This window comes from Ranitomeya variabilis, chromosome 4 (genome assembly GCF_051348905.1).
Source record: "Ranitomeya variabilis isolate aRanVar5 chromosome 4, aRanVar5.hap1, whole genome shotgun sequence".
Classification (NCBI taxonomy): Eukaryota; Metazoa; Chordata; class Amphibia; order Anura; family Dendrobatidae; genus Ranitomeya; species Ranitomeya variabilis.
In genome coordinates, this window is record NC_135235.1 from 728,959,746 (window position 1) to 728,971,301 (window position 11,556).

The window sequence follows — 11,556 nt, forward strand, 5'->3', positions numbered from 1 at the left end:
GCCAGCAATGGTCCAGAATTTCCTGGGGATAACGGTAGACTCCGTGGCACAGGAGTGTCGCCTCCCAGAAGAAAAAGAGGAAAAAATCAAACAGATGATTATGTCCACATTAAAAAACCCAGAAATGACTTTAAGAAGAGCCATGTCTGTGTTAGGGTCCCTAACCTCCTGCATACCGGCAGTAAAATGGGCCCAGTTCCATGCAAGAGAACTGCAATGGTGTGTGCTGCAGAACGACCTGGAACTTCAGGGGTAGCTAGAGCAGAAGCTCACTCTCCTGCTCTCTGTGCTCCAATCTCAAAGATGGTGGTTACAGATAAAGTCATCCCCGAGAGGAGTTCCCTGGACATTCACAGCCTCCAAGGTAATCACAACAGGAGGAGATGACACATAGGAATATACAATATACAGGAGATGACATACAGCAGGTATATACTATTTACAGGGGAGATGACATACAGGTATATACTATATATAGAAGATGACATACAGGTGTGTACTATATGTAAGGGAGATGACAAACATGTATATACTGAGGGGAAAATGAGAGGTGTGAGGTGAAAATGAAAAGGTGTGAGTGCAAAATGAGAGGAGTGAGGGAAAACAGTGGAGTGATCGGAAAAATTACAGATGTGAGGTCGAAATGACAAGTGTTAGGGGGGAAATAAGAGTGAGGAGGAAAATGAGAGGTGTAAGGGAGAAAATGAGAGATGTGAGGGGGAAAATGAGAGATGTGAGGGGGAAAATGAGAGGCGTAATGGGAAAATAAGAGAAGTGAGGTGCTATAACTAACCACAGATATCTACTATGCCCAGGCAATGCCGGGCTCTTCAGCTAGTATTTATATATTAAGCAAACAGCGGTGCCATTTATACATGCGCATTGATACATAGTAACAACTGAGTCATTGGGCTACAAATTTTCCGATTGGCAGATTTTTTTACCAACACATGCGCAGCACATACACGGCAACAACCGTCATCACACTGAGGATTTTTCTAATTGGTGGATTATTTATCTAACGCATGTGCAGTTTGTATGACAACTGATTAGGTCATCCCATAGGAAATATTTCTATTGGTCAGGCCTGGAATTTATGTGCACCACCTTTTCATCCAGGACACGCCTCCAGAAGAAGCTGGGTGAAAGGCGCGCATCTGGGCAGGAGGTCTCTAGGTCCTGTCAGTGGCACTCTTTAGATCTTTATGGCATTCAGGTAAAATTCAGTCCTAGTTAGGACACCATACCATCGCATTATTTGCCCTATCTGTCCTGAAGTTTGCTCTCTTTAGTTGGGCTGGTTTGTTAATTGGCACCCATAGACCTCATTGGTACAGTTATGCCATGATCATTTGCACAGCTTTATTATTATATAATATCAATAGTTGATGGAGATGGCATTTATAAATAGTATGTCATCTGCAGTAGTGCTCGCCTTTTTTTCTTTGGCATTTGGCAAATACACAGGCATGATTTGTCCTATATTGGCTTGAAACTAAGCAAATCCACCATCTTGTGGTCAATTGGTAAATTACAGTGACATTAATTTCTGATGCTTTTTTGCACTTGGTTTTGATTTTTTTTTTTAACTAAGTGCTTTACCTTGTTGCTGTATACATTATATATACAGTACAGACCAAAAGTTTGGACACACCTCCTCATTTAAAGATTTTTCTGTATTTTCATGACTATGAAATTGTAAATTCACACTGAAGGCATCAAAACTATGAATTCACACATGTGGAATTATATACTGAACAAAAAAGTGTGAAACAACTGAAAATGTCTTATATTCTAGGTTCTTCAAAGTAGCCACCTTTTGCTTTGATGACTGCTTTGCACACTCTTGTCATTCTCTTGATGAGCTTCAAGAGGTAGTCACGGGAAATGATCTTCCAACAATCTTGAAGGCGTTCCCAGAGATGCTTAGCTCTTGATGGCCCTTTTGCCTTCACTCTGCGGTCCAGCTCACCCCAAACCATCTCGATTGGGTTCAGGTCTGGTGACTGTGGAGGCTGGATGGCATAACATGCCGATGCAAGATCCTGTGGTAGCCATGCTGGTTCAGTATGCCTTCAATTTTGAATAAATCCCCAACAGTGTCACCAGCAAAGCACCCCCACACCATCACACCTCATCCTCCATGCTTCACGGTGGGAACCAGGCATGTACAGTCCATCCGTTCACCTTTTCTGCGTCGCATAAAGACACGGTCGTTGAAACCAAAGATCTCAAATTTGGACTCATCAGACCAAAGCACAGATTTCCACTGGTCTAATGTCCATTCCTTGTGTTCTTTAGCCCAAACAAGTCTCTTCTGCTTGTTTCCTGTCCTTAGCAGTGGTTTCCTAGCAGCTATTTTACCATGAAGGCCTGCTGCGCAAAGTCTCCTCTTAACAGTTGTAGAGATGTGTCTGCTGCTAGAACTCTGTGTGGCACTGACCTGGTCTCTAATCTGAGCTGCTGTTAACCTGCGATTTCTGAGGCTGGTGACTCGGATAAACTTATCCTCAGAAGCAGAGGTGACTTTTGGTCTTCCTTTTCTGGGGCAGTCCTCATGTGAGCCAGTTTCTTTGTAGCGCTTGATGGTTTTTGCAACTGCACTTGGGGACACTTTCAAAGTTTTCTCAATTTTTTGGACTGACTGACCTTCATTTCTTAAAGTAATGATCACCACTTGTTTTTCTTCACTTAGCTGCTTTTTTCTTGCCATAATATAAATTCTAACAGTCTATTCAGTAGGACTATCAGCTGTGTATCCACCAGACTTCTGCTCAACACAACTGATTATCCCACCACCATTTATAAGGCAAGAAATCCCACTTATTAAACCTGACAGGGCACACCTGTGAAGTGAAAACCATTCCCGGTAACTACTGTGACGGGGTGTGCGACAGAGCAAGGAGGGACAGCATACCGATGAATAATCCAAGAGACCTTTATTGCAACTGAGAGAATATTCCGGCAAACAGTGATCAGGTTCTTCAACTTACAATAAGGCCGCAACAAAATAACAAATCCAGGGCGACACCCGATAATCTGACTCCAGGGAAAACAAAACACTGGTTCATAGACAGGCATCAAGATCTGGCCGCAACAGCAGATCCTAGCTCCTCACACCACACAGGTCCCAGAAGAATGATAGTATATCCATGGGCTTATTGTTCCACCCTCTAGGGATCTGCCCCTTGGATGGATGGAGGGGTTCACACCCACCCTCAAACATTTGTTACCTGGAGCTGAAAGTACAAAAGAGGCTCCAGATGTCCAGTACCACTGTCCCAGTCTGAGAAGCCCCCTGCAGAGAGCAACAAATGAACACAATGCCCCCCACCAGAAGCAGGGTAGGAAATGTTAATGAAGTATGGTCTATGAAATCAGGGCGGGGGTGGTACTCTGTTATAACCCCTTCCCCTCTCAGATTGTTAGCAACACCAGGCAACATAATAAAAGCTAAGGGAAGTCCCACGGCCAAAGCAGAGAACCAACTCCATGCAAACTACTAAAGAAAGGAGTACCAATGGAGCATAGAGGTACTAAAGAGTCAATCAATTTTATTAATTTAACATGCAAAAGTGCAAAATACATCAATACAATGTATAAAAGGATGGTTAAAAAGGTGAGAAATCCCCCGGTGCAAACTGCCACTTATCCATGTATATGAAGCATAAGAGAGGCAAGCACACCCACTTAACAATACAATTCAGCCCGTGGGTACAGAGTATATGATACCAGAATATAAGGCAATAATGAGGTGCTTACCAATGTGTTATGGCAGGGCAGTGTGCACCAGGTCGGATCCTACCAGCAGAGACCCCCGACGCGCGTTTCGCCTTCCGTGATGTTAGCTTTCTCAGATTGTGTACAGACTAGTGACCTCAACAGGTCGCTTGTCAAGTACACTTAGACATGGCCAACATGACTTATGACTCCTCCTGCCTGGACAATCCATCAGCATTTTGGTGTTGGCTCCCTCTTCTGTATAGTATGGTGAAATTGTAGGGCAGAAGTGCCAGGCTCCACCGCAGTAAACGTCCATTGTCCCCAGAAACCCTATTCAGCCAAGTGAGGGGATTGTGGTCAGTAACAACAGTAAATTCTCAACCATACAGATATGGCCTCAGTTTTCTAAGGGCCCATACTACAGCCAGGCATTCCTTTTCTACAGTTGCATAGGCCACTTCTCGGTCCAGCAGTTTCCTGCTAAGGTAGGCAATGGGGTGCTCCTCCCCAGCTGCATTCACTTGGCTGAGTACAGCTCCCAGTCCATAAGAAGAGGCATCTGTCTGCACAATAAACCTCCTCTTGTAGTCCGGGGCAGCAAGAACAGGATCACAGACGAGGGCGTTCTTCAGCAGGTTAAAAGCCTCATCACATGCTGGAGTCCAGGTCACCACTCTGGGCATGGCTTTCTTCGTAAGGTCCGTAAGAGGTTTGGCCACAGTACTGAAATGAGAAACAAATTTCCTGTAATAGCTAGCACTGCCCAAAAAAGCCATAACTTGTTTCTTGGTTTGGGGTACAGGCCATTTTCTGATAGCCTGTATTTTGGCAGGTTCAGGACGTAGTTTCCCTCCCCCTACCCTATGCCCCAGGTATTGTACTTCACCCATCCCCAACTGGCACTTATCAGGTCGAATTGTTAGGCCAGCTGCATAAAGCCAGTTACTTGACTCAAATGATCCTCCCATGTGTGACTAAATATAGCAATATAGTCCAAGTAGGCACAAGCAAAGTCGCCGCATCCACACAGTATCTGGTTCACCATTCACTGAAATGTGGCAGGGGCAATCTTCATACCGAACGGCATGTATAGGAATTCAAACAGACCAAAGGGGGTTATAAAAGCCGATCTTTCTGTTCCTCCCTTCGTTAGAGGGATCTGCCAGTATCCCTTGCTGAGATCCAAGGTGGTGACATATTTTGCCCCAGCTAGCGGGTCTAGAAGTTCATCGATGCGGGGCATTGGGTAGGCATCGCTAATGGTATGGTCATTTAATCGCCTGTAGTCCACGCAAAATCTAGTACTGCCATCTTTCTTGGGTACTAACACCACAGGGGAGGCCCAAGGACTTTGTGAGGCCTGAATTACCCCCAGCTGTAACATCTCCTCCAGCTCATGTTGCATGGTGCTTCTAACAGATTCTGGTACCCGGTAAGGAGCCTGCTGTATAGGGCGGATGCCCTGGGTGTCCACATTATGCTGAGTTACTGTGGTTTGCCCTGGTCGGGATGAGAAAGCAGCCTGTCTTTGGTGAAGCACTTCCAGCATTTGTTTCTGTTGTAAGGAATTCAAGTGGTCCCCCAGAGGAACCTGTTCCACAGTGTATGGGGTTCTCGCAGCTTCAACAAGATCAGGTAACGGGTCCTCATCCTGACTCTCTTCTGAAACTAGCTGACAACTGGCTATCACAGGTAGGGTCCGGTCATGATATTCCTTGATCATATTCACGTGGACAGTCTTTTGCCTTCGACCCTGGTCATCTAAAGCAAGGAGGTAATTGGTGTCGTTAAGTTTTCTGAGAACTCGGAAGGGACCTTCCCAAGTGGTCTGAAGTTTATTTTGTGGATGGGGAACAATCATCAAGACCCGTTGTCCTTCTGCAAACCCTTGATAGCGTGCTTTGCGGTCATACCATGTCTTCTGTCTGGTTTGAGCCATCTGTACATGATCCTGAGCAAACCTAGCCAGTTGAGCCAGAGTTTCGCGAAGCTTCAGGACATATGGGACAACAGGGATTCTTGTATCTTCCACTTGCCCCTCCAAATATTATTTTAGCAGGGTTAAGGGTCCTCTGACCTTCCTTCCATAGATCAGCTCAAATGGAGAAAACCCTGTGGACTCCTGGGGAACTTCCCGGTAGGCAAATAGGAGATGGGGTAGATACTTTTCCCAGTCTGAATCTATTTCAGTGAAGGCCTTTAGCATATTCTTCAGAGTGCCATTAAACCTTTCACAAAGCCCATTGGTTTGAGGATGATATGGTGTAGTTCGGATCGCTCGTACTCCACAAGTGCGCCAGAGACACTGTACCAGCTCTGACATGAACTGGGAGCCTTGGTCCGATAGGATATCACTTGGGAATCCCACTCTAGTGAAAATTGTAACGAGGGCCTCGGCTACTTTGGCGGCAGAAATACTTAACAGGGCCACTGCTTCTGGGTATCTAGTGGCATAGTCCACAACAGTGAGAATGTACTGCTTTCCAAATTTACTGGGTTTAGCCAGGGGTCCAATAATATCAACAGCTACTCTTTGTAAGGGCTCTTCTATTATGGGGAGAGATTGCAAGGGTGCCTTTGGATGATCTCCTGGTCGCCCTCTACGCTGACATATGTCGCAAGTTCGGCAGAAATGTGCTACTGCTTGAGAAATCCCAGGCCAATAGAAAACCTGAGTTAATCGTCTCTCCGTTCGGGTTTTCCCTTGATGGCCGGCAGTAGGGATATCATGAGCAAGGTGAAGTAGGGAGACCCTGTATTTCTGAGGAACAATCAGCTGCTTACTAGAATTCCAGGGTTTATCTGGAGAGGTAGTATTGGTAACACGATATAGAAGTCCATTTTCTTTCATAATTTTTTCCCCATATTCCCCTATCTGCCCCACTTCAGCCCAAACACTAAAACTGGCTAGGGTAGGTTCAGTCTCTACTTCTTGTCTAAACTGAGCTTTATCCCAAGGGACACTTATATTATCCCCAACAAAAGAGTCACTCACCGGCTGCGAAGGCAATGCTGATGGTCTTAGCTCCAATGACGGGTTGAGCATATCCATTTGTGCTTCTCTCTTGGCTTGACTTCGGGTTACTGCACCCACAAAGTGGCACTGAAGATCCCCCACATCATTTCCAAGAAGAATGTCTGCAGGAAGGCCACTCATCACACCAATCATGAATCGTTTTGCCCCAAAGCCATAGTCCAAGATCACGCTGGCTTTTGGGATATTCCTCTGGGTGCCCCCAGCCAATTTAATGGCAATCCCTGGTCCCTTTTGAATGGCTTCTGGCTGCACCACCCGGGGATCAGCTATAGTGAGAAATGCCCCCGAGTCACGGAAGCCAACAACCTTTTGGCCATCCAGCATAACTTCCTGTAGATGTTTGCTCTGCAGGTCAGAAGAACAGGTGGCGGTGGCCAGCTGTCACGAAGAGACTAGGTGGGTGAGAGCTAATAACCCGGGCCACTGCAATTTCCCTAAGACTAGGGAAATACTGACTGGCCCTCTACCTGAAGTTTACACTGAAGGTGTGCATGTCCAGGCCACGAACCTCACCCTGCCTCCTGATACAACCCTGAGCTGGAAACCTCTGCCCTCCACCCAGTGAATGCAATACACCAATACCCACATTTATCACAGACAAGGATAAAGGAAAATATACACGCTGCAGTCACTCAGGAATACACTATAAATGTGCAGGGAAAAATAAACACAAATATAGGAAGGAGTAAATAAGACAAAGGAAAATACACCACCAGCAACGATACTCCAATGACAAGCTCTCCACTCCAGACCGAGATAACAAATGCGCAAGACAGAAGCTATAATCGGCGACGCCCAATGGTCAGGAGAGCTATTTAAAGGCAATAGGCATGGCCCAGCTTCCAATCCGAGGATCAGGTAAATTAACCCCGAAACAGCTAGACAAAATCTAGTCGACGCCAATGAGCAAATAGTGGTCAAAAGCGGAACTACCGCTGTCTGTCGGACGACCTGGTCTGAGCAGCGTCTGACATGACAGTACCCCGCCTTCTACGAGGGACCCCAGGGCCCTCACGGCTTATAGGACCCGGCTTGTCCGGATGGCGACGATAAAAAAACCTGACCAGCCGATCCGCATGAATGTCCGAGGCTGGTACCCAGGACCTCTCCTCAGGCCCATAACCACGCCAGTGTACCAAGTACTGCAAAGTGCGGTGCATCACACGAGAGTCAACCACCTTGGAGACTTCAAACTCCAAATTACCATCCACCAAGACTGGAGGTGGCATAGGTGCCGCATCCACCGAACCCACCACCTTCTTCAGCAGAGACCTGTGGAACACGTTGTGTATCTTATACACCGTAGGGAGCTCCAGTCGGTACGCTACTGGGTTAATGACAGCGGTGACCCTAAATGGACCAATAAACTGTGGACCCAATTTAAGGGACGGTATTTTGAGTCTTATGTTTTTTGTGGATAACCACACCCAGTCATCCACACTCAGGTCCGGACCTGGCACACGCCTACTGTCAGCCACATGTTTGTACCTAGCATCCACACTCAACAGGCGCTGTTTAACTCTCCTCCAAACTGATGACAATTGTGCTCCTAACTGGTCCTCCTCCGGAACGCCGGAAGAGCCCCTCTGACTCAAAGTACAAAATTGAGGACGTAGCCCGTAAACACAAAAAAACGGAGACTCCCCAGATGACTCCTGGCGGTGATTATTGATGGCAAACTCAGCCAAAGGAAGAAAGGTAGACCACTCCTCCTGGTTATCAGAGGCAAAGCAGCGTAGGTACTGTTCCAAATTTTGGTTCACACGCTCAGTCTGACCATTTGACTGAGGATGAAACGCCGAAGAATGGGACAACTTGATCCCCAGCCGTGAGCAAAATGATTTCCAAAATTTTGCCACAAACTGAGACCCCCTATCAGACACGATGTCAGACGGAACCCCATGAAGTCTGACCACCTCCTGCACAAATACCTGAGCCAGAGTCTTAGCGTCAGGCAACGAAGGCAAAGACACAAAGTGCGACATTTTTGAAAACCGATCAACAATCACCAAGATGACCGTGTTCCCAGCTGATGAGGGCAAATCAGTGATGAAATCCATGGAGATTTCCGTCCATGGCTTACTAGGTACCTCAGGAGGAAGTAGTGTGCCAACAGGACGGGAGCGGGGCGTCTTAGCCCTAGCGCACGTGGTACAAGCTGACACGTATGAGACCACGTCCTGTCGGATCTTGGGCCACCAAAACCGACGTGACACCAACTCCAAGGTACCTCTAACCCCTGGGTGGCCAGCCAGAACAGCATCATGATGCTCCGCCAAAACCTTTAGGCGGAGATGAAGCTGAACAAAAGATTTCTTGATAGGAAGCTCAGATGGTACCTCCTCCTGAGCCTCGGCAATCTCAGCCTCCACCTCGGTAGTGAGAGCCGAAACCACAACACCCTTTTGGAGGATGGGTACTGGATCCTCCCGTGGTTCTCCCCCCGGAAAACACCTGGACAGAGCATCTGCCAGGGGCGTAACTACCGCGGTCGCAGGGGTCGCAATTGCGACGGGGCCCGCAGTGCTTAGGGGCCCCTAAGAACTCTGAGCTACAAAATGGGCCGCCGGCCCTTTAAATAAACCTTCTTTACAGGCCCTGGTGCGCGTGCACTCTCTCAGTGCATGCGCGATCACGGGTGGGACTGCACTTGTCACGGCAGCAGAGCCCCTCCACCGCAGAGAGCCGCACACCACAACTATAGCTGCAGCTGCTCTGTGCGCACAGGACCTAGGATGAGGTCACAGGAGGGGAGGAGTCGGAGTCACATGATCAAGGGCTTCCGTGTAGTGCAGGACAGTAGTGCAGTGCTGGTTGTCATCATGCTGGAGGAGGGTAAGCTTTTGTGTGAGGTCAGGAGGGGTTTGTGTGGATGTAGCAGAGCAGTGTGTGTATGAGGTGTACAGAGCGGAGCCGTGTGTGTATGAGGTGTACAGAGTGGAGCTGTGTGTGTATGAGGTGTACAGAGCGGAGCCGTGTGTGTATGAGGTGTACAAGGCAGAGCTGGGTGTGTATGAGGTGTACGGAGCGGAGCCGTGTGTGTATGAGGTATATGGAGCGGAGCCATGTGTGTATGAGGTGTACAAGGCAGAGCCGTGTGTGTACGAGGTGTACGGAGCGGAGCTGTGTGTGTATGAGGTGTACAAGGCGGAGCCGGGTGTGTACGAGGTGTACGGAGCGGTGCCGTGTGTGTATGAGGTGTACGGAGCGGAGCCATGTGTGTATGAGGTGTACAAGGCAGAGCCGTGTGTGTACGAGGTGTACGGAGCGGAGCCATGTGTGTATGAGGTGTACAAGGCAGAGCCGTGTGTGTACGAGGTGTACGGAGCGGAGCCGTGTGTGTATGAGGTGTACGGAGCGGAGCCATGTGTGTATGAGGTGTACAAGGCAGAGCCGTGTGTGTACGAGGTGTACGGAGCGGAGCCATGTGTGTATGAGGTGTACAAGGCAGAGCCGTGTGTGTACGAGGTGTACGGAGCGGAGCCGTGTGTGTATGAGGTGTACAAGGCAGAGCTGGGTGTGTATGAGGTGTACGGAGCGGAGCCGTGTGTGTATGAGGTATATGGAGCGGAACCGTGTGTGTATGAGGTGTACGGAGCGGAGCCATGTGTGTATGAGGTGTACAAGGCAGAGCCGTGTGTGTACGAGGTGTACGGAGCGGAGCTGTGTGTGTATGAGGTGTACAAGGCAGAGCCGTGTGTGTACGAGGTGTACGGAGCGGAGCTGTGTGTGTATGAGGTGTACAAGGCGGAGCCGGGTGTGTACGAGGTGTACGGAGCGGAGCCGTGTGTGTATGAGGTGTACAAGGCGGAGCTGGGTGTGTATGAGGTGTACGGAGCGGAGCCGTGTGTGTATGAGGTGTACAAGGCGGAGCCGGGTGTGTACGAGGTGTACGGAGCAGAGCCGTGTGTGTATGAGGTGTACAAGGCGGAGCTGGGTGTGTATGAGGTGTACGGAGCGGAGCCGTGTGTGTATGAGGTGTACAAGGCGGAGCTGGGTGTGTACGAGGTGTACGGAGCAGAGCCGGGTGTGTACGAGGTGTACGGAGCGGAGCCGTGTGTGTATGAGGTGTACGGAGCGGAGCCGTGTGTGTATGAGGTGTACAAGGCGGAGCTGGGTGTGTATGAGGTGTACGGAGCGGAGCCGTGTGTGTATGAGGTGTACGGAGCGGAGCCGTGTGTGTATGAGGTGTACAAGGCGGAGCTGGGTGTGTACGAGGTGTACGGAGCAGAGCCGGGTGTGTACGAGGTGTACGGAGCAGAGCCGGGTGTGTACGAGGTGTACGGAGCAGAGCCGGGTGTGTACGAGGTGTACGGAGCGGAGCCGTGTGTGTATGAGGTGTACAAGGCGGAGCTGGGTGTGTATGAGGTGTACGAAGCGGAGCCGTGTGTGTATGAGGTGTACAAGGCGGAGCTGGGTGTGTACGAGGTGTACGGAGCGGAGCCGTGTGTATGAGGTATACGTAGCGGAGCCGTGTGTGTACGAGGTGTACGGAGCGTAGCCATGTGTATGAGGTATACGGAGCGTAGCCGTGTGTGTACGAGGTGTACGGAGCGTAGCCGTGTGTGTACGAGGTGTACGGAGCGTAGCCGTGTGTGTACGAGGTGTACGGAGCGGAGCCATGTGTGTACGAGGTATATGGAGCGGAGCCGGGTGTGTACGAGGTGTACGGAGGGGAGCCGCATGTGCAATGTGTTCGGAGCTCAGCCGCGTGTGTAGGAGTAACTATGTGTGGCCATTATACTGTAGGCAATATCATGTGTGGCCAATTGTACAGTATGGAGCACTATGTGTGG